General features: G+C 32.7%; 1 pseudogene; it reads right to left on the bottom strand.

Moving 5' to 3' along the window:
- Positions 1-543: 543 nt before the first annotated feature.
- LOC145578095 (uncharacterized) lies at positions 544-22,615 on the bottom strand (annotated as a pseudogene).
- Positions 22,616-23,127: the final 512 nt, after the last annotated feature.

Raw genomic sequence — 23,127 nt, 5'->3', positions numbered from 1 at the left:
TCGATGTTGACTATTATATATATTTGATTCAGCTATTTGTGATTCCATTAATGACTTATTTGTTCAGTCATTTGGTGTATGTACCTCAAGTCTGAAATGACATTTTCGAAAGGGATAGTTATAAAAGGAAGGCCTATTTTTCAGGTCTTTTGGTTGAATACTAACTGTTGTAAAGCGAAATAAATTGGAGTATCATTGCATTGCTCTCAAAGTCACATCCCCAGGAATTCCGGAACGACAATTATATTGTTAAAAAGTACTTTCTGTTGTGTGTAATTCCGTCATACAGCACCTCTTGCAAGTTGGAATGATAAATTTACCAAAATCACGGATCTATCTGTTTGTGACGAGAAAATACAAATACATAACAGATTAACAGTTATCAGAGTTTTCAATTATCGCCTTCAGATATCCCAACGTCTCCTTACTTCCAGAATGTCAGTAGAAGAACCCCTCTGAAGCCAATGTGCCCCGATATAAGATTATTGTTCTATACGGAGTAAATGTATCTGTAATCTCAATCCCTCATCTCAGCTAAACCTTAGACTTCTTAGTCATTTAGATTTGAAGAACATCCCCCTGTGGTACTAGGATGTTAAAGTCACTCACAGTCCATTCTGTAACTTGATCAGGGTCTCTGTATACTTCCACTCCCAAATCAATGGAAGTCCATCGCCGCTTGATTGGTTGTGTTCCTGGATCCTTCACATAATCTCAACATAATTAGTTTTCATGAAAACACCCTTTTAAGTCATGCCTAAAGGTACACCTGAAGCGTGCAAGACAGCACGTGTCATCTGGGTGTATACGAATATGTATAGTTGAGAGGTAATACCATTCATTTCTTCTTCAGATACAGTTAAAAAACTTGTGTATACGAATATGTAAAGTTTATTTTTGGAAGAAAAATGAACATACCTGGTAAAAGTATAAATTTTGCGACATTCTTCCCACCTCAAGCAACCAAGTCTTGGGGTTACCAATCCAACCTTCCCCTTTCTGTGTAGGATAACCATATTCACCCCACACAGGGTGAGGCAAAATCTGCAATATTTCTTGAGGTTGCGGGTTACTAAAAGGATCACACTTGTTACTAGGCTCTTCTAAATGTTTCCCATTCCCTGGAGAACAGTACATGTGGTAAGCGTCATAAGGGTAGTTTTTAGTGTCAGTACGATGGACACGGGTACCATTAGGGAAGGTGTGATAGGGTGGGCAAAGCTCCAGCCTATCAGGCTTGCACCACGGCTCTGTCTCAGGGGTGATGATCATCTCACTGTATCGCGTGACATCTGATGTAACATCTCCATCACACGGCTGCCCATTGTTCTTCCAACAGCTTCCCATATCCATAAGATAGAATTGGGTTTTTGAACCCCTTCCTCTAGTTACATTCAACGTGAATCTTACTTTGAAGTTTGGAGATTCTAGATATTTCTGCACAATTCAAGATTTAATCATTTTCTGTGATTTGCATTGACATTGATTTGATCTCAGAACACATAAATAATTACTGAAAATTTGCAATTGCAAGTAACAATGAAATTTTGTACTCTGTTGTAGCTAAACCTGTAACTGCAAGTCCTATCAGTCATCAAATGTAGTAAAAGTAAAGCAAGGAAGAGTAAGAAAAGGTGTTTGACAACTTACAGTTTTTATCATTCCTCTAGTATCATAATGGTAACCACCTGAAAACCCTTGGATAGCATCTGATCTCAAGTAAAGCATCAACCAAGGAAACCTCGTCGAGGTCTTAAGAACATGTCGAAAAACCCAACTGTCTTTCCCAATTTCTTTTTCCCAGGTAACAGAATAGAAAGAAATATTCTTTGCTTGATCAATGCTTCCTATCTTGCTCGTCACAATATCCACATCCCACGTCCCAAAAAATCGCCCTGTTAGGGTTGTTCCTACTAATTTTGTGTAGTTATGATACATTGTGGGGTGGCTCATACACCCCTTTCCAAAACAATCAAACCGACTATCAGGTCCATAAGGGCCAACTTTTTTGCCATCCTTAGGGCATAAGGCGGCGTAAGTATCCAAGTTCCCATTTTTCAACATGATCATCCAGAAGTGCCATGGGTTTGGCTTGTCTTCTACTTTACATCTTGAGCCTAAATACACCTCTTTTTCTGCTGCATACAGGTCTACATTGTTGAAGAATTTCGAGTTCCCTCCTGGGATCGGATTCCCTACTCCTAATACGTTGTCCTGCTCAGTGACTTTGTGTTGTATTGAGTAACAATCTTTCTTTCCTGCATCTTCTGTAGAATAAAATGACAGCATTAATTTACAGAAAGTTTGAGTACCATATATTTAAATAGTTGCTGATATAAGTGTAAAACAGAACACATTATTCTTAACTCAGATAAAAATTTCATATTTCTCACATGATTTATAAATTTATACGTAGTATATAATACCAATGAACATGATCAATTACTCCTACAACATCAAAGATTTCACACATTTTTTTTTTGTCATAAGAATCTATTTATCTATCTATAACTAATACTAAAGTATATCATCTTTTTTCAAAGTTGTACACGTGGCGCTATTTCATGAAAAGATTTCCCACTCAAATGCTATTTATTTTTTGAAACAAAATGCTAATTAATTTTAAACAGATAGTATTATTATTTGGGTAATTAATTTAAAATAAATACCTATTACTTTGGTGATTTATGTTGATATTAGGTTATTGGAGTCTTTATAGGAGTTATTAGCATAGTTGAGATCAATTAAAATTGAACTTGTGAACATTTTAATATGCATAAAAGAAATTTACAAAAATCCAAAGATAAATTACTGGTAAACACGTGCATCGCACGGGTGCTAACCTAGTTAATATATATAGTCATACACACGCGTGACATAAATCAAATAACACGCTTGTGACTTTGTGAGTACTTATTTTCTTATGTAACTGCGTAACAATTTCATAGATGTCTTGCTTAAAGAAAAGTTCTTGTAATTTAAAACAAAAGGAAATAGAAATGAAACACTAGAAGCAATTAAGCAAAGATATAATTAGACTTAGCAATAAGATCAAAACAATCAGCAGCTCTTGGACTCCCAAAGTTTGGAGTTTCTTCACCAACTTCATTGCATTGGTTCCATGATTCAATGGCCACCCTTAACCCATCTCGTCGCATCCCTGGATCGCCTACGGCTGATACATACGTATCTGTTGCATCTTTCTGAGAAAAGCTTCCCTTACAACATCCCAAAACCATAACAATGAAGAGTAAGAAACTATCTTTGAAACATTTTCCCATTTTTTTGCTATGTATTATGCATAAAAAGGAAAAAAAATCAATATTATAATATATAGACCTATAAAAAAATCTAATTTGTAAGCTTACTTTTATTTGATCTTAATTTCTAATATTTTACACGCATGAAATGATGAAATGATATTATCCTATGTGCTAGGAAGTAGGAATATTATTTACAAGATCAGCATGCTAATTATAGAATTAATTAGCTGATAATCACTCTAAAAACTCCTAAAATCTTGGAAGAATGTATCTAACAATTTATTAAAAATTTGCGGAGAAAGAAAATTTAATTTGACCAAATTAATTAAAAAACTTTCCTATGGTATATAAACATTTATGTGGGGTATAATACTAGCTACATATATGAATGGTGCAGTTAGTTGCTAGTATGCTAAACTATACCTACACTTAGTGGCTTGTATTCATGAAAGAAATTAGAACGCGAATGTCAGCTAACTTAGCTGGTAAAGTATCGAGGATGGTATACTGAATGAAATGCTTTAACAATGTACGAGTAGCAGGATTGATAGAAAAAAAAAAGGGATAAAGCAAAAGGAAGAATAAAGGAGTGATATATGGAGAAAAACATATCATTTTGTACGTACTTTTATAATATAAGCTAGTCTAAACAAACTCTCCCATTATTGCGCATCAAGTTATCTCATGAGGTGCCCTAAAAAAAAAAGTTATCTCATGAGGTTTATGTCATACTAAAAACAAACTGACTTGCCTGATTTAAAAATTTACTACATACGTTGCCTTAGGTAATCATATATATCAACATGGATGATGGATATATGGTGATAGTAAGTGCTAGGGCTGTGCACCGGTCCAAACCAGATCGGACCGGACTGGGACCGGAACCCGGAATCGACTTTTTTTTTGGGATCGGGACCGGACCGTAATCAACCGGTTCGGGTTCCGTTCCAGACCTATTTATTCCGGTCCGGTCCGATTTTGGACCAGAATAGACTGGGTTTTTTTTTTTTTTTTTTAGTATCTTAATATATACATACATTTTTAACGTCTTGTTTTTGTTTGTGTGCTTTCCTTTTTTGCACTTACAATTTATAAATTACAAGTTTTGTACCTAAATTTCTTAGAAATTTAAACATAAAATTTAAAATTTTCACCCAAAAAATTACAAAAATACACTTCCCGGTCCATTCCGGACCGGACCGAAAACCCTGAATCGCCAATTTGTGAGGACCAAAGACCGACCCAGAATCCCCCCAGTCCGGTCCGGGTCGATTTTCCGATCTAGGTCCATTTTTGCACACCCCTAATAATAACTATTATTGATTCCAATAGTCGGTTTACTGAGCGTTAATAAGCAATAATAATGAGAATAAATTCGTAAGAAAAATAAACATTCCGTTAATTTCCATAATAATGTTAGTTTACACAATTATTTTTTTTTCTTACCCTACCTTTTGTGGCTCTCTAAACACCAAAAAAAATTATGTTTTTTCTTCATTCACAGATTACCATACCTTTTACTCTTTTAGGGAATGGAATTTAAACTTTTACGTAACGTGATAGACATAAGCCTTTTGTAGGTCTTCATATGCCCAAATTTTATATAAAAAAAAATAATAATAATAAAAAAAAAAAAAAAGCAATTTGTAATTAACACGTCGTATGCTCATTTGATAGAAGTGAGATACTTGTATAGTTGTATATGAGATTGCGGCATTATGAACAACTCCATTGAAACATTAAGCATAATTAGCAACCCCATTGAATCATTGACGTATATCAATAACAACCCCAATTATCATAAACTTTACTCCGTATTATGTAAAGTCATTTAGGCATTCGTACATTGGTATGTAGTATCTTACTCCAGGAGGGAGTAGGGATACACATGGTGTACCAAAGAATATTGTACACAAGTCTTCCATAGAATAAATTTTTTTTTTATGTGTGAGTCATCCTTATTTTTATTTGAATTTCAAACCTTATTTTTAAAATTTTGAATTTTGAATTTCAAATTTATTCTAACCATTCAACTACCTAATTTAATTTAGTATATAATCCCAAAAAAATGCATCTGATTTTTTTCCCCTCATTTTTTTTTTCTCTCTCCAATTTTTTCCTTTCTCCATATATAGCAATAATGAATGAAGAACATTCAAGAAATATGGAATTCTTAGTTTCTTCATGCAATCATTTGCCCCGGTTGGTGATTTTTTTTCTTCGGCTTATTTACCTGCTGTTTGCCGTTTTCGCCGACGTGTCTTCTAACCGTTTTTGCCGGCGTGTTTACCGACCTTTTTCGCTGGTGGTTTATAAATATCAAGATGAATTTTAATGTAATACTTTTGAAGAATAGAATTATATGAATACAAATTTGATTGATACATTAATGCTGTAAAATTTTCGTAGAATGTATAGTTGGAAATTGGTTTAATGTTGCTGTCGAAATTATAATTGGACACACAAAATTTTGCCGGAATTGTAATGGACATCAAGGTTTTGCCGGAATTGTAATTGGAGACACCAAAGTTTCACAGGAAATGTGATAGACACATTTTAATAAATAAATTTCTTTTCACCTAATCAATGCGCTGATACGCTTTAATCCAATAGTCTTGAATACAAGTTTCGTGTGTAATGTCTATTGTTGACCTGAGATTGAACCTTGTGACAATACATATATTTGTGGATATCCATTATCCTCCCTTGTATCATTCCGGAACAATCTAGATCTAGGGTTTATATCTTTATCCAACCAAACCCTAATTATATTGTATGTATATATATCATATGGAATAAAGATATACAGATTAATTCTCTTCCCAATTTCAATCTTATTCTCTTTATTTCACAACACGTTATCAGCACCATATATCTCTCTCAAAGTGACAAATTGAATGGAATATAAATCCAAATTTGTGATTTGCATCTTGCGAGCAGTTATGTTACTTGAATTATGGTTTTGTTTAATTTCAAAATGCACAACAAGATTAGTGGTTGGACCATATTCTTGTTGGAATTACATGATCTGTGTTGGACCATATTCCTTTAATGGAATTAAGTGGGTTGCGGTCTCCTTGTGGCGTATGTGAGATGTGACTAATCTAGAAAGTGAACATATTAAGGATACAGAACCCTCAATAGCTACAACGAGATCCGTATCAGGAAAGTTTTTCCTCTACTTATTATTTTCGTATCTATATGTTGGAAGTTCTTGATATAAAACAAGAGTGTTGGGAAAAATAAGAGGGAAAGAGAGAGAGAAATAAATGGAAGGGGAAAAGTCCCACATTGATTGGGGAGGAAGGTTTTTCCTTGTTTTTATAATGTAGTGCTTTAGCACTACTTAGTTGAGTGAGTTGGAGGTGTGTGTTACTCCACACACACACACGCGCGCGCGCGCGCCGAGCCGAGCCGGGTCGGGTCGGGCTCGGGCTCGGGCTCGGGCCTCGGGACTTGGGGAATGCGATGCGCGGGCGTGGGTCCTTGTTATCTTTTTGGAGAAATTTTATTTCCCTTTTCTTTGTTAAACAGAATATTCCTTTTTGTCTGTTGGGTTTATTCTTTTCTGACTGTTGTGAGAATTAATCAGCCATTAATTCCTTGATTGTAGCTGACTGATTAATTCCTTGTTTCTTGCCTCGGTTGTTGACTGACCAGATTAATCTGGTCGTTTTCTTGGCCAGATTCTTCCCACCTTTCATGCTTTCCGTTTTTCCTCTTCACCCTATAAATATTCGGTGGTTTTCTTAGCCAAAACAACACAACACAATCAGTCTTCTCTTTTCTCTAAACTTATCTAAATACATGTTCTTTCTGTTCTGTTTTCTGGGCGAGTATTCTGAGTTCCAGTCGGGTTTGTGAGTGCACATAAACTCCGGCGCCGTGCTTATCCTGGAGGGCGACCGCAATTGTCTACTGCACCGGGAGGTAGCGCGGAATCGTCTTTTAGGTCAGTGGTTCTCCACGACGCGGCTATTGTCAGTTTGGTTCACGCATCAAGAGATAAGTTATTTCTGGTTTATTGCTTATTAGTATAACAATCTAAAAGACGATTATGGCTTCCAAATTCCTTGTTCCTGATATGTCTAAACTAGAACCTCTTGATGGAAAGAATTATAAACGTTGGGCTGTTAGGATGCATTTTTATTTGGAGCAGATTGATGTTGCATATGTTCTTGATGATATTGTTGAACCTGTTGATAAAGATGATTTGTCTGAATCTGAGATTAAGTTTTCTAAGGATGATAGAACTTGTAAGGGCATGTTGTTGCATTATATGTCGAATAGTCTGTTGGATATTTATATGGGTTTCTATCATGCTAAGGATATTTGGGATGCTTTAGAGAAAAAATATGGAACTGATGATGCTGGTACTAAACGTTATTGTGTTAGTAAGTGGTTAAGTTTTCAAGTTGTTGATGATAAGCCTATTATTGATCAGATTCATGCTTATGAGAGTATTTGTATTAATATGGCTGCTGAAGGTCTGTCTATTTGTGATACTACCCTTGCTATTGTTCTTATTGAGAAACTCCCTCCCTCTTGGAAGGATTTTCGTAACCAACTCATGCACAAAAAGAAAGACCTAACCTTAGAGGAACTTGCTGCCCACCTCAAAATTGAGGAGGAAAACCGTATCAAAGACAAAACCCCTTCTGTTTTCCCTTCCTCTTCTTCTGCCAAAGCCAACCTTGTTGAACCCAAATCAAACAACCAGTCCAAAGCCAAAAACAGTAACCTTAAGCCTAATGGGAAAATTCAGAAGTACAAGTTTAAGGGAATCTGTTATGAGTGTGGTTTGACTGGTCACAGGGCTAGAGATTGCAGGGTCAAGAAGAAGAATGGGCAAAGTCAAGCAAATCTTATTGAGGATTCTGACGTTATTGTTGCTGTTGTTTTAGAAGCTAACTTTACAGGTAATGCTGCTGAGTGGATTGTTGACACTGGAGCTACCAGGCACATCTGCGCCAACAAGGACATGTTCACTACCTATGACAAGGTTGAAGGTGAAAATGTCTTCATGGGCAACTCAGCTTCTGCTTCTATCCAAGGCAAAGGGAAGATCGTTCTCGCTCTCACTTCTGGAAAATTGCTTACTCTCACTAATGTTTTGCATGTTCCAGAAATGCGCAGGAATTTAATTTCTGGCAGTTTGCTCATGAAAGCTGGACTGAAGCTCTCCTTTGATTCTGATAGATTAGTTCTTACTCGCAATGGGGAATTTGTGGGGAAGGGCTTTTGTAATGGGGGGCTTTTTACTCTTGATGTTAAAATTGACACTATGAATAAGAATGCTAGTACTTCTTCTGCTTATATTGCTGAGTCTATTGATTTATGGCATGCTAGATTAGGTCACGTTAATTTTGATTCTGTTAAAAGGCTTAAACACTTAAATTTGATTCCAAGTTTTTCTAAAACTGATTTTTCGAAATGTCAAGTTTGTGTTGAAGCCAAATTTACTAAGAAGCCATTTAAATCAGTAGATAGACAGACTGAAGTACTAGAACTTGTTCATAGTGACTTAGGTGATTTTAATAATCACGAAAGTAGAGGGGGTAAAAAGTATTATATTACTTTTGTTGATGATTGTTCACGTTTTTGTATGGTTTATCTTCTCAGGTCTAAGGACGAAGCTGAGGAAATGTTCCTCAAATATAAAGCTGAGGTAGAAAACCAGTTGGACAAAAAGATCAAGAGGGTTAGGAGTGACAGGGGTGGGGAGTACAGCCCTGACACTCTTAAGGCATTTTGTGAGCAACTTGGCATTGTTCATGAGACGACGGCTCCCTATTCACCCGAACAAAACGGTATAGCTGAAAGGAAAAATAGAACTTTAAAGAATATGATGAATTCTATGCTTATTAGTTCTGGGCTTCCTAATAACATGTGGGGGGAGGCTATTCTTTCTGCTTGTCATGTTTTGAACAGGGTTCCTCACAAGAAGCTTGACAAGACTCCATACGAAATATGGAAAGGTCGAGCGCCAAACCTGAAATACTTGAAAGTGTGGGGGTGCCTAGCAAAAGTAGGCATACCTAGCTTCAAGAGGGATAAGATTGGTCCCAAAACTGTTGATGCTATTTTTATTGGCTATGCTTATCAAAGTGCAGCTTATCGTTTCTTTGTTAAAGGTGCTAACAATTCTTATGCAGGTGGTCATATCATTGAAGCAAGAGATGCTGAGTTCTTTGAGAACATTTTTCCTTTGAAAATGTCTCCTTCTAATGATAGTGAATTGCATGCTAGTAGTTCTGTTAGTTTACCTATTGCTAATGCTCCTATTACTAACGATGATTCTGTTTTGGAGCCAAGGAGAAGCAAAAGGGGAAGAAAGGAAAATAGTTTTGGTCCTGATTTTATTACTTCTTATTTATCTGAATCTTCCTTAATTGATGATGATTTTGTGCATATTTTTGTTTTGGAAGATGATCCAAGAACCTATGATGAGGCAATGAGGTCAGTTGATGCTGTATTTTGGAAAGAAGCAATTGATAGTGAATTACAATCAATTCTCAATAATAACACTTGGGAATTGGTTGAACTTCCTAGAGGTTGTAAGCCCATTACTTGTAAATGGATCTTTCGGAAAAAATTAAAGGCCGATGGATCCATAGACAAGTATAAGGCAAGGATAGTGGTAAGGGGTTTTACTCAAAAGTTTGGCATTGATTATTTTGATACTTACTCCCCTGTTACTAAAATTGCAACCATTAGGACTTTAATTGCTCTTGCTTGCATTTTTGGTCTTGTTGTTCATCAAATGGATGTCAAAACTGCATTTTTGAATGGTGACTTGGATGAGGAGATTTACATGGTCCAACCTGAAGGGTTCGTTGTTCCAGGACAAGAGGAGAAGGTTTGTAAGTTAGTCAAGTCATTGTATGGGCTTAAACAAGCTCCAAAGCAATGGCATGACAAATTCGATAAGACTATGACTGGTAATGGTTTTCATGTTAATGAAGGTGACTCTTGTGTTTATTTTAAGCATGATAGTCATGGGTGTGTAATTATTTGTCTTTATGTGGATGATATGTTGATTTTTGGGACTAACTTGGATCGTGTAAATGAGACAAAACAGTTTTTGAGTTCGAATTTTGAAATGAAAGACATGGGTGAGGCAGATGTGATTTTGGGAGTAAAAATCAAGAGGACTCCAAATGGCATCTGTCTTAATCAGTCACACTATGTTGAAAAACTTCTTAAAAAGTTTGACTCATTTAATGTCGATCCAGTTAAGACTCCCTATGACCCAAGTTTCCACTTAAGGAAAAATAATGGTAATCCAGTTAATCAGTCTGAATATGCTAGAATTATTGGTAGTATTATGTTTCTTATGAACTACACTAGACCTGACATTGCTTATTCTGTTAGTAGGTTGAGCAGGTACACTCATAATCCAAGCAGTGATCATTGGATTGCTCTAAGGAGGTTGCTTAGGTACCTTAAGGGTACTATGGATTGGGGTTTGCACTACTCCAAATTTCCTGGAGTTTTGGAGGGTTTTTGTGATGCCAACTGGGTATCCGATAATGATGAAGTTAACTCCACTAGTGGCTATGTCTTCACCCTTGGGGGTGGAGCCGTATCCTGGAAATCTTGTAAGCAATCTTGTACTGCTATGTCTACTATGGAATCTGAGTTTATTGCTCTTGAATTAGCAGGTCATGAGGCAGAATGGTTGAGGAACATGCTTGCAGATATTCCTCTGTGGGGGAAGCCAGCTCCTTCAGTTGCACTTCATTGTGATTCGCAAGCTGCTATTGCTGTTGCACACAACCATGCCTATAATGGGAAGAAGAGACACATCCGTCTGAGGCATAAAGCCGTCAGAAATTTGTTGTCTGAAGGGGTGATATCACTGGACTATGTTAAGTCCGAAAAGAACATTGCGGATCCGTTAACTAAAGGCCTATGTAAAAAACTAGTTTTGGAAACATCGGAAGAGATGGGGCTAAAGCCCGTTGTATGAATTGTGAAATAATGAACTCCTACTCACTATGAGTTCAAAGGGGAACGTTATGTAATAATTCGGAAGCACATTTTTATTTTATTTGTCCATCTCTAGATGTTTGTTTTGTGCTTAGCTACATATGAGAAGGAGGTTGAGCATACGGCTCTTAATGAACCCATATCCATATTTTTGGAGGTGTGTTGTAGCTCACACTTGATGGAGTTCACCTACTTAGGTGTGGAAGTGTGGCCGCTTCCTATGAGTATTTCGTGGGCTTATACTCTAGAGCACCTATGAGCATCCAGGCTGGACGTATGGCCAGTATAATGCGTCATCTTTATTCGCGGAATTTCAGAATATTATACATGTTCAATTGTGTGGCTCAAAGTGACGGGTCCCTAACTCCCTATTGAGTTCAAGACGAAGGTCACTTGTTAGGTGAGGGATCATAGCTTGATGTCCACTATGTGTTAATTCAAGTCGCGAGACATTGACACTTATGCAATTGTTTTGTTTTGCCCAGAATTCATTTTTCCTTTCTTTCTTTTTCATATCTTCGAACCTGTGGGGGATTGTTGGAAGTTCTTGATATAAAACAAGAGTGTTGGGAAAAATAAGAGGGAAAGAGAGAGAGAAATAAATGGAAGGGGAAAAGTCCCACATTGATTGGGGAGGAAGGTTTTTCCTTGTTTTTATAATGTAGTGCTTTAGCACTACTTAGTTGAGTGAGTTGGAGGTGTGTGTTACTCCACACACACACACGCGCGCGCGCGCGCCGAGCCGAGCCGGGTCGGGTCGGGTCGGGCTCGGGCTCGGGCTCGGGCCTCGGGACTTGGGGTCTTGGGGTCTTGGGGAATGCGATGCGCGGGCGTGGGTCCTTGTTATCTTTTTGGAGAAATTTTATTTCCCTTTTCTTTGTTAAACAGAATATTCCTTTTTGTCTGTTGGGTTTATTCTTTTCTGACTGTTGTGAGAATTAATCAGCCATTAATTCCTTGATTGTAGCTGACTGATTAATTCCTTGTTTCTTGCCTCGGTTGTTGACTGACCAGATTAATCTGGTCGTTTTCTTGGCCAGATTCTTCCCACCTTTCATGCTTTCCGTTTTTCCTCTTCACCCTATAAATATTCGGTGGTTTTCTTAGCCAAAACAACACAACACAATCAGTCTTCTCTTTTCTCTAAACTTATCTAAATACATGTTCTTTCTGTTCTGTTTTCTGGGCGAGTATTCTGAGTTCCAGTCGGGTTTGTGAGTGCACATAAACTCCGGCGCCGTGCTTATCCTGGAGGGCGACCGCAATTGTCTACTGCACCGGGAGGTAGCGCGGAATCGTCTTTTAGGTCAGTGGTTCTCCACGACGCGGCTATTGTCAGTTTGGTTCACGCATCAAGAGATAAGTTATTTCTGGTTTATTGCTTATTAGTATAACACTATATTGTATATACTGTATATGTTAATTATGTTACGAAAGTTCAGTATTTTATTCGTTGTTTTGTTTTGCAATGTCGAAATTACATTAGTACTCCTAAATGCTTGCCACATAAGCTGTCGAATAATATTACCCATGTCAGTGAAACAAGTCTGGCATGACACTAATTGGTTTAATATTGTTTGACTTGTTATATATATGTAGTATGTTGTAGAGTATTATCTATAGTGCTTCTAAGACAAATTCTCATCACTCTATTATCTCCTAATAATGATGGTTTTGGTTAAGACTTCATTCATAATTTATGATGGGAATATTATATATTTTTTTTTGATGGAGTAAAGTACTTGTTTGATTTTCCTCGTTAATTGCACCACGACAAATTATTTTCGATTAGAATAAAATTATTCTTGAACATATAATCTAAGTGATTTGATAAATTTCTTTTATGTACAGTGCATTGTGACTTAGGCCCATTAACTTTTGGAATTATTATTTATTTCACATATCTTTGAGATTTAAGGCTTACTTCGTAAATCGTAATTCTGATATACATTTTATTCTCTTTGCGTTCATATATATATGTATGACTTGTTTAATTTGTTTGGGTTATTTCAACGATTATCACTACTCTTGGTATGATAGAGCAATTACTTGCTTTATAATTATATCGATATTGATGAACAAAGGAACCACTTCTTGTTGATGGTACCATTGTCATTGAGGTAAGTATTATTATATACAACTATATACAATTATCTTCTTATTGGAATTTTTAATTATGTTGAGGCTCATTAGCATTAGATTAGTTGGTATCAAGTTTCGTGTACTATTTTAATTTAGTGCTCTACATACAAGCTAAGAGTATGTGGTTGGCTTCTCTATGATGTTGTGTGGCAAATTCATTTGGCTATTTTAGTTCTTAAATTTCTTGTATGTTTGTGGCATTAAATGATTGTGAAAGAAGATAATTCCTTGACTATTCTGAGGCCTATCAATAGGCAATATATGCACTGTAATCAACGTATGCTAAGGCTATAAAGAAGGACCTAACTTCCTATAATTAAGGAAGATAATATACAAACATATACAATTAACTAATATACATAACAGAATATATTGATGCTTATCAATATATTCTAACAGTTTGAATGTTATTTGAATTGACATATTGATATTTATTTTTGCATGGCTATTAAACACGGGAACTCGGGAAGTCAAATTCTTATTGATGATTGCTTTTATGTTTATAGATTCAATTTATAGTTATAACATGTTTTGTCATCTAAATCTGAATTATTGTTATTGTGTATTTGATCATGCTTATTTTCTAACTTCATAATAGTGTTTTACTTTCACACACAGGCAATATGTGGCTTTTCTTTAATTGTATTGCCACATTTATATTCAATCATAGTCTTATACAACATTAGACCTCTTTGATTTCTTAAATTGCATTGAACTTAGTATCATGGTCATATTATTATTTATTTAGGTGTATTGATAGTATAAATTATAAATATATTGTCATAATGTTTGATGCATGTGTGATCAATATCAATAGTATTTGATAGTATATGTCTACATAAATTTAGATTATTAGAATGATGAAGTTATTTGAACATGTAATTTTTGTATATATAATGGATCTAAAGTTACCTAAATTTATGAAAGCAAGGATAAAAGACCTTCAAGAATATTATGAAAATAAAAATGACTAATATAGTTTCTAAAGTATGTTGACTATATATATATATATATATAAAGTTTTTAAGGAGTTGATGTATCTTTCTTTTGGTTGAATATTTTTAATAGAAAACTCTATGTGAGATCAAATTGATGAATGATAGCTAACTAGACTCACTAGCTCATTCCTAGAAGTGAATGAGAAATTGCATGATCGAAAGAAAACTAATAAGCATGTTTGCATGATGTTCTTTTAATTAATTATTTTATTCAAGAAAAAAAATCATAAGAATATCTATTGAAACAAGAAATAGTGTTATGAGTTCAAGAAATTAATCATTACATTATGAGCAACTTACTTACAAAATATATTTATTATGCCCATACTTATAAGAGATTAATATAATTGGACAAAAGTTACGAGTTAACTTTATAAGAGTAATTTTATTATGCTTGATACATACATTGCTAAAATAATTTATTCCTTAAAATTTGGATGAGATTTAATGTTGGATTCATTTTATGCCCTATATGCAAGGATTAGGGGGAGATTATATTTATTCCATTATTTTATGTAATTCTTGCACATAAATAATAAAATATATTGATGGTCAGTTTGATATATACATTAACTTAAAAATCAATGATTTATTTAGTGAAAGTGGCCACATGTTAATTAAATATTTTGAAATGGTACCATCCTGCAGATGGATATAAATAAATGTCATTGATCATATACTAATTGTAAATGCTCAAATTAAAATCGGTGTTCCAGATGGACAACACCAATTGCTGATGAACCTATAGTGTGCCTGAAGTGTGATAGATCAATAGAATCTAAAGATAATTAAGTATCTTCGAAAAGGAAAGGAGCCACTATTGACAATGACGAATTTGAGAAAGTGATAAACTACATTTCTAGAAGAAATAACTTTTAGTAAAATTCTTATGTTCCATATCATATAAAAGACTCCAGAAGAGTATGAAATATCCAACAAGATAAACATGTATCAAGTTTATAGTTTAAACTCCAGTAGAGTATGAGTAATTATGGGATAAAATATTAATTGATTGTCTTGCCAATTGTATAAAGAAACACATGTTGGTGTTATAATATTACATCATACTCATGGCCATGCATAAATTAAGTTTAATAAAGTGATCACTAGTGTTGGAAAACTGACCAGAGCTCAAAGTTAGAGAAGTGATTGGATGTGATAAAAAAATTAGGCCATCCGGGTTTAATAATTACCCGTTATGGAAACCTGAAGTTTCATTTGATAATGTGCTGACGCTCTCTTAATGTTAGATATGTGAAATTAATTGAATGGCAAGACATAACATTGAGATTGAACTATATTTGGATTATGATTCATAATAATTTGTATTGATGAAAATTTCAAGAGTTAATTAGATTTTGATTTCTTATTTAAAGAGTAATGGGTGACCAGAAGTTCACCAAAATAACTTATATATAATTGTCAACTATCAGGTGACTAGAAGCTCACCAAATACACTATTTAAGTCTTTAAAGATCCAGAAGATCACCACCTAGTAGTTTTACAAGCAAGTGATTTATGCTTGTATAACAATTCTTTTGATTGGGGCTATTATATGTCAGCACATAAGAAATAGGAAAAGAAGGAAATTCAACTACACAACATATGTCTCCCCATTGATGTTGAATTATTGATCTCCTAAAGAGTACAAATTATGAAATATTTAATAATAAATACATATGCGTTATGCAATGTATATTTAATGAAGAAATAATTTAAAATTGCTCTCTAGAAGAGACAAAAGCTTGTTTAATATAATTCTTCAGAGAGATAAATTTTGTTGATTATGATCCTCCTATGAAATGAATTTTATTGCAAATTTGTATACTAAGTTGGTGAAGAATTGTGATGCCCCTATATATGAGATATTTTACCAACTTAGGGGGAGAATTGGAGTAAGTTGGCAAAAAAATTTAATTAAACTGATGATCCCTATATATATAATGGTAATTTGAAATGTTTTCTAGTCAACTTTTGTCCATATGTTATCAAGATATGTTGCGCATTGAGATAAAGCTTGCGAATTGTATATACTTGAATCACTACACTTGAAGTGTAGATTGTATAATCGGTTCCAAAATAAAGATGTGATATATGGCAAGATAGTGCAGTTGACACTTTTATAGTGCAATGGTATATTAATACCAGGTGTATGAAATACCCTTGAAGTTGTGTAGATATCTGGATTGTTACAATAGATGGCCTATGATGTAAGAAAAATTATGATGGTACCAATGAAAAGTGTATTCAGATATCATTGTCAAAATAGTATGCAAATTAAATTGTACCTTGAGAATTATATGATGATACCGGTATATGATGAAACTGATAAATAATGCATATGCATGATATAATGGACTAGTGAATAAGGGATCTGGAATATATGTCCATTTTAATGTCGACATAATGATAATAATTAAAGTTTATCATGGACCAGAAGTCCAATGAAATATGGATTTTTAAATCCACACTGTACAGTGTCTTGCATCATTTCGAGTCCTATGTATGTTCATATGCATATGTGAGTCATAGATCACTGGATTATTCATTACATATGTTCGAAGTTGTTAGATGCATTATTACTCATTTTATAATTTGTTTAATATGTTATCATATTTTCTATATCTCATATTGCATGCATAACTTTCTATACAATAATTGTGGTGTTTGTCAATGTTCATTCATTCAAAGTATAGTAAGACATTTTTATAACTTTGATGGAAAATGAGAAAGAGATATTTATATTCCAATAGGCTTATAATTGTGATAGAATTATTGATGACGCCGATTTAATTGCATGTTATGAATCATGTAAGAAGAAGAGTTCCTGAACAACTTATGTACGACAAATTTATATATATCCAGCCCTACAAAATTTATATTTTGAATATTGTAATTATTATTAAACTTTTAGTCTATGTGACTAAATCATTGACATCTCAAAGTTTGAGCATATAAGTGTTAGTAATGAGAATTACTATTTGTATATGAAAGAGAACTATCGTGTCAATTATTATTATTCTAAAGAATCAACTAGATACTTATGCGTGAGACTGTTTTATCATGGTCCAGGAGAACCATGATCAATGTATATAATTACATGTGTTATATTATTATTTCATACAAGATTGAAAAATCAACATTAATAATATCATGTGTTGCCATATTATTATTAAGGAATGTTTAATCAAATAATAATGATCATCAATTTCTATTATTCACGGCCTCCAGAAGAAGGCATAAATATGATGGTTAAGGCAACTAAAAACAGAGATTTCGAATGAAATCTGGATAAACACATGTGTTATTGTTATAGGTTTGGTGATATGAAGACTCACTTGTTCGTGTAAAGATTTGAAGATTTGGGAGGATAGAAAAATCAAGGAATGATACTATTCTGCGTCATGTGAGAAGACTCTCAACTATATTGGATTCATTGTATTAGAATACCTCAAGTTATGTATTCATCAGGGGGAGAAATTACGCGCTGCACTCTTTTTCCCTTAACCATGGTTTTTGTCCCATATTGGGTTTTTCCTGGTAAGGTTTTTAACGAGGCAGCATTTTGAGCGTATTACGAAGAATGTTGTACTCTTTTTCCTTCATTAGGTTTTTATCCTACAGGGTTTTTCCTAATAAGGTTTTAATGAGGCACAATCTTCGATAATGGATATCCAAGGGAGAGTGTTATGAAATATTTGTGGATATCCATTATCCTCCCTTGTATCATTCAGGAACAATCTAGATCTAGGGTTTATATCTTTATCCAACCAAACCCTAATTATACTTTATCATATGGAATAAAGATATACAGATTAATTCTCTTCCCAATTTCAATCTTATTCTCTTTATTTCACAACACTTTTTTTTTTTAATTTATTTCTTTGAAGGGAACAAAGATATACTTTTAGATTTGTAACTCTCTTATATTTAATAAAAAAAGTACCTATAACTAATCTTTAATAACAATTTTTTTTCTAAAAAAAAAAAGTATTTTCCAATGGTCTAATAAACAAACCCCTTGAGTGATGATGGATAGTCATCTTGTGTTTGAATCTTGTGGAGGTACAAACGAAACACATTTTGCTTTTTTAATTTTTTTTATAAAATTTCATTTTAAGTATCATTTTTGTATTTAAAAAATCATAACTAATTGTTATCAATTTCAAAGGAATCACATTTGTATATATAAAGTCAAAACATACACCATATTTCAAAGTGGAAAAAAAAGTAATCAAATAACTCTTTTTATTTTAAATATTTTGCATGTAAATTATTTGTAGAATGTGTCCAATCAATTATTTTTGGGCATAAATTTTTTCTGGAAAATAGAATAAAATAATAAGCCAGGAAATTTAGTCCTATGGATAATAAAATTAATTTGTTTTCATCCAATGTATGTGTTGATACCCCTTAGTCTAGTAATAAACAAACCCCTTGAATGACTATGGATAGTCGTCCCGTATTCATATCTTGTGGAGGTATAAAGAAACACGTTTTGATTTTTTATTTTTTATAAATTTTCATTTTAAGTATCATTTTTATATTTAAAAACTCAAAAATAATTATTATTAATTTTAAAATAATTATTATCATTTTTATATTTAATAACTATATTTGCAACGTATTTTTATTCGCCCTCTCGTATCGGGTTCAAATAACCGAATTTTAAATCAGTTTGGATCGAATTGGATTTGGTGAGGAATTCAGATCCGATTGGATATGATAATTGAAAATCGAATTTTTTTTTGGATCAGATTGGATTTGGGCTAAATTTAAATCAAAAACCAAATGGACACCCCTACTTATTAGACCTTACTATTAGACTTGATTAGAACTTATTGAAATTTATTAGACCTTATTTAACTTAATGTAACTTATTAGACCTTATTTAACTTATTAGACCTTATTATAACTTATCTGAACTGATTTATACTTATTAGACCTAAAACTTATTTTTATTAGGTGAAGAGAACAAGCCCTTAGTGAATGACAGTGTGCAATTGAAATAGTTTTAAATTTGACCGCCTATTAAAATATCTCACTTTGATTAATATATTTAAGATTGAAAAATGAATTCAGGATCCTAACACTGTTATTAATATTAAATCATATTTCAATTTCTTGTATATATTCTAGGCTATAATTTGAAAATGAAATTCTTATTTTAGTAGCATTGTTTTTCAATTCTTTTTAGCCCTTCACTAATGTTATACTTTTACCCCTTTTTGGCTTATATGCATAGTATTTATAATGATGAATTCATCTTAATATCTCTTACCATTTTAACTTTTGTTTCTTCCTTTACAATAAAGTGTGCATACAATAGACTTTGTATTTTATTATCTAAATATTTTTATGACAATAGAGCCCTAATTAATTTCATTGGTATAACTTCTAATTTTATTTCAGCTATTCATAGTTTACTTTTAATCCCCCGTGACTTATTTTAATATTATTTATAATAAGTATTATTAAATGTTTATACTAGTCAAGTATATTAGTTTAAAAAATAACAATAAATATTGCATTGTTTAGTTTTAGTTCTACACAATGCTCTTAAATAAGTATTTTATTTTTATGAAAAAAAGAGTATTTTTTAAGTAACGAACAATTTTCAAATTTTAAGAAATTTAAAAAGATAACCACTTCATTTAATACCCAACTTACAATAAATGTAACCAATGTTTATGGATATGATGCGAAACATACAAATGTTAATTCCCAAATGACTTATATAAATAGTTCATTTTAGTAAATGTTTTTTAATATGATAAATTTAATACATGTATGATTTCAAACTCAACTTAAATAAATTAAAACTAACTTAGTAATGGAAAACATATATAGATTTAATATTTTAAAATGTACGTGCTGATACCCCTTGACTCGGTTGGTCAATGCTTTCCTATTGTAGACAAGTGATTCGTGTTCGATTCTTCACTATACCCGAACTTTTTTTTATTTTTATTTTTTTTCAACCACATATAACCCATAAATTCGCCTGAAACTGTATTATCTGAATATTTCTATAAATATCTATATAAAAATAAAAACATAATACTTATATATTCATATATAAGATGTACCTAACTTACAATAAATATGACCCATGTTTATGGATATGATTCCAGCAATAAAAAAACGATTATATTAATTACCAAATAATTAATATACATAGTTCACTTTTGTGGATGTATTTTGAATATGATGAATTTAATGCATGTATGATTTCAAACTTAACTTAAATAAATGAAAACTAACTTAGTAAAGGATAATATAGAATTTATATAAGGAATACTTACAATTTACCTCTCTGTTAATACATATTATTAAAAAAACTTACAATTTGAACTCCGTAGTAATATATAAAACCTACAATTATAAGAAACTAAACGAATAACACACCTTTTTTTTTTGAAATTTAAACAATAGAAGAAATAGACTAGAATCAACATATCAAATAGAAAGAATCTTTACAATCTATAAAAGCAACTGATACATCTGTAAACTAATCCATTTAGAAAGTGATGCACATAACAGAATAAGTATTGTACAAAAACTTCTTGCTAAAACATATTATTAATACATATTCTTGTTGAAACACATTATTAAACCAAACAACAACATACAATACCATTATCCTAACATCTATAGCCCAATAAAATTTTAACCCTAAACCCTTAACCCAACCCTAAGAACATTTATATGCAACAATAATCATCATAATATGTTAATAAGCGTCCTATTAACAATTAAGGAATCATATTGTCTTCAATAGAATCATCTAATATATTTGACATAAATATAAATAGCACAAATTAATAAATAATACGATAACATATGTGCTGATACCCCTTGGTGTAGTTGGTGAATGCTTTTCTATTATGCATAAGTGATTCGTGTTCGAATCCAAACTAAACCATTCTTTTTTTTTTTTTTTTTTTGGGTTTTATTTTTAGTTTTCATTCACATAATAGCCATAAATACTAATGTATCCTAGTCTAAATTAGACTTTTAAATACCAATGATACTAATTATCAATAAAACAATTCAAGTCAGGATTGATGTAAATTCAATATACCAATTATTATTATTTTAGTTTGCATTTTATTTTTCATTCACCAATTAGCCATAAATAGTAATGTCCTAATAAAAATTAGTACTTTTAAATACTAATGTTACCAATCGTCAATAAAAACAATTCGAGGTCTGATTTCTTTAAATCCGAAATTATGAGACTCCCACTACAAAACCAAAACATACCTTTCCATATATCTGAGCATCAAATTCCATAAAACAACATCTTTCCAAATTTAAACAGCATCAAAATGGTATTTATATGATCAATATAAATATTTGCTTACTGATTCATATCTGATTCATACAAATAGAAATATTTTCTCAACGGCATACATATGGAAAAACCTTGTAATTCTTCACCGCTTGCAAAACACATACCCACAGTTAGAGTACGACTGGCTTGTTCTTCTCCGTTTGACCGATTATGAGAATCATGTTAATTTATATTATTATTAACCTCAACCTCTTCGTTACCAATGTTATTAACCTCAACTTCTTCATTAAGATCGAATGACATTGCTGCTTCTTCTTCTGTTACATTGTTTAATTCTGCATCTCCGATTGAGCTAATCACATCGTTTATCACTTCATTAAGATCAATGTTCAACAAGGGGACAAGTTTTCGCTTTCCATTTCACTGCCACAATGTCAAACACACTACTGTATTTTATTTCAGATTCTACAAATTAAAAAAAATACTATAGAATAATATTTTAATTTAATATTGACAAAATGATCCTACATATAAAAAACAGATCCTGTAAAATCATTGACAGCAAATAAACCTCTATTCCATTTAAAAATTGGTTCCATTACAATATGATGGAACCCAGAAACACTCCTTCAATTAAATAACATTTAACATGAAATAATTATAAAATACACAAAACCAAAGCAACATACAAAGTAATCTATTAATCTAAACAATTTTCCTTTCAAATCAATCGTTATAAAATTTCTAATTTTTACCCAAAATTAATTTCTTTTAAATCAAAAAATGAAAACCCTAAATTATCAAAAACATCAAATTAGGAAATTTAAACGAAATTATTCAATAACAAACAAGATTACCAGCGAATACTTGTAACTGATTGACGAAATTGATATCCACACTTGAATAATTTCTTCACAATTCATTCCGTTATTCAAATTGTTATGTTTTTCGCCAAGGAATTGGGGGAAAAAATGAAATTTTGGAGAGAAGATGGGAAATTTCGACGCTTAATTGGGAACTTAATTCTGTATTATCCATTAATTGATGCATTAATTGTTGGCACCATCGAAAATAATCCTGCCTATCTTCCTCCCAATGGCGCTGAGCCTGAAACTTTTGCCGCCCTTGCTTCCCTCTTCTTTTTTCATTTCCCTATTCTTTTTTTAGTTTCCCTAACTTCAATGCTGAGTTGGCAAGTTCTGCTTGGTGGTGTACAATATTGTTTGGTACACTATGATGTGTACCCCTAGCCTTTCTCTCCTACTCCCTCCGTTTTAAAATTCTTGCTCCATTTCTCTTGGTCACGTATGCCGATACTAATTTATTATCAATAATATTTTTAACTATCAATAAGTATAAATTTTAACAATTGAAAATAAATAATCTACTCATTGAGACGATTCCAACAATTACCCACAAGACTATATTTTTTCTT

This window comes from Chenopodium album, chromosome 14 (genome assembly GCF_948465745.1).
Source record: "Chenopodium album chromosome 14, dcCheAlbu1.1, whole genome shotgun sequence".
NCBI lineage: Eukaryota > Viridiplantae > Streptophyta > Magnoliopsida > Caryophyllales > Amaranthaceae > Chenopodium > Chenopodium album.
The sequence above is the reverse complement of the archived record's forward strand: the minus strand, read 5'-3'. Positions and strand labels throughout refer to the sequence as shown.